The following is a 2338-nucleotide window of genomic DNA, read 5'->3' as shown; positions in this document are numbered from 1 at the left end:
TTCCTCTCAAGTTTTAACGAGTAACTCTCTCAGTCGAATAGGTAGTTTAATGAGTAACTCTCTCATGTGGGTGGACCATAAATATGGTTGTGAGGGGAGAAGGATTCGAACCTTCGATCTTTGCTGACGTGAGACAGCAGAAAATTTTCCAGGCGCTCCACCACTGCGCCATCCCCCCGACTTAGTAAGCATAGTCGTTGTGTAATATCCAGGGATAGGGACATCCTAGACCTCTCACTCACATCTTCACGTAGTAAACCGCGTCTACGTCGTGTACTGCCTATTTAATCATGTTTTATTTAGGTGTCTATGACTTTTTAGACGGCACAATAAACTTTCCATCTTCTCCTAGTGAATGTAAGAACTTGTTCTTCATATTGCTACGCTCTGTCACGCTAATTTTCTAGATGAAGGAGTCAAGGAGACGCTTCTGTGAAAAACTATTAGCTCCTCAAAACTATTACGAAGGGTTTATACTGAAAGAATGTTTTATTGATTGAGCCAAGCGCCCTTAGCACTAACTTAAGTCAGACAGTCTAAGCTATAACTTACACACGCAGTGTCATGTAATCTCGAAAGAATCGTTGCACTAGCACCATGCTGAAATTGTTACAGGCTGCAAGTAGAATCAATTAAATCTATGAAAGATTCAAGTATCAAAGTACCCTAATCATCTATTATGAAAGCGAAAATTGTAACTTTCATATGGATTGGATACTACTAAAAGGATGAAGATTGTCTTTACTAGGCACTATATGTAGCATGCTTGATGCGCAACAGAATACTTCAAAATTCACTTTTAAGAAACATCTCGTAGAATTTCGATACTGGGACTATCGGCCTTTTATAGTAAACCTATACATTCATTTATATATGCATCATTCTAGAGTCACAGATACACATTGATAGGCAATGGAAAAATTGCAAGGGAACTCTGGAAGTCCTCGACTGTCTGAAAAATCTTTGATATATGCAGTCAATCAACTGAGTTGGAGAAATATTGCACTTTGGACCGCTAAAGTAAAACTGTTCTAGAAACTTTCGAAGCAACTATCTGATGTCACTTACTGTATCACAAATCTATCCCCTCGCAGAATCTATACAGACATTTAAAGGCTATCGTGTTTACTCCCAAGTCATACCCTACAACCCTAATTGAACATTACAGATATATAGCTAGCGGTCAAGGATATATATACAAGCATCAGGCACAGGAAAAAAAGTTAAAAGAGATATACAAGTGCTAGGCAAAGTATCCTACACGACTACGAAAGCTATAATAAATAGTAATGTCGCAATTGAGATTGCAGTCACGAACTCAAAACAGAGCTTCCTGATTTTGAGCCGCGGATGTATGCTGATATTTCCTCTGCTTTGGTTAAAGTATAATACATACTAGGATATAATATATAAAAGTAACTCAGAGTGATATTCTATACCAGGCATGCGGATGAGAAGGCCTATGCTCGTACCACTTCTGTATCTCGACAAAGTTTCCTTCAGATAAATTGTAACTGAATATCATAGGTAGTAGCACAAATCAAACTTAGAGCGAGTTCATTTGAACAGCTCAGCTTTAGATAAGGCAAAGAAAGTAATAACAGGAGTTTAAGATGCTGGTAGTAGGTGTGATAATGATCTTAGATACAAAATGATATATGCACATACAGAGTGTAGATGATCCAATAAGAAGATGCCCTATTTGAGATTTGCCATAGTTCTAAGACTAGATAGGTTTGATATTAGTACTTTAGTACTCTCTAGGAACTATGCGTTATAAGAAAACTACTGTCCAATTATTCCAGTTATGAAAGGTAGTGATGTAATATAATTTTACTAAGATGGTATAAAATAGCCTGGAAGGGAGCCGGGAGTAGTGTTGCCTAGTTGAAGCCAACTAGACCATATACTATAAGGAATCTTTTACCCTAGGGTACTTGACTGATCTGTAAGCCTACTAGCCAAATCACTTATATTCTTCTATTCCTAGGCTCTATCTTCGTGTTTTAGGGATGAGTACAAACTGCATTAGCTACGTGCATAGCCAAATCGTAATGATCTGCACTAATCCCTGACACAGATCACCGACATGCCGAAGGCCTGCAACCCCAAAACCGAATAACGTATGTGGCAAGCGAGCGCCGCAGGTAAGCGAGCGCCGCACCCCACCAAACCTGCGCACCTCTCCTATCTCAACGAACAATGGCTCAACGTAGCGCTACTCAATTAGCTTTAAATGAAGCAGATATTTAGCTTGCTATTTCTTCTATTAATCTCCATTAAACACAAAGTAATCATCGCGCTGCTGCTGTCTACAACGTGTCTGAACGAACAATCC

At 39.0% G+C, this 2338-nt stretch overlaps 1 non-coding gene across 1 annotated transcript; it reads right to left on the bottom strand.

The window, feature by feature from the left end:
* Window positions 1-90: 90 nt before the first annotated feature.
* On the bottom strand, window positions 91-178 carry SETTUDRAFT_t149. The gene has a single exon. It is a non-coding gene; the product is annotated as a tRNA-OTHER (tRNA).
* Between the last annotated feature and the right edge of the window lie 2160 nt (window positions 179-2338).

This window comes from Exserohilum turcica, assembly GCF_000359705.1.
Source record: "Exserohilum turcica Et28A unplaced genomic scaffold SETTUscaffold_29, whole genome shotgun sequence".
NCBI lineage: Eukaryota > Fungi > Ascomycota > Dothideomycetes > Pleosporales > Pleosporaceae > Exserohilum > Exserohilum turcicum.
This window is presented reverse-complemented; position numbering and strand designations above follow the sequence as displayed.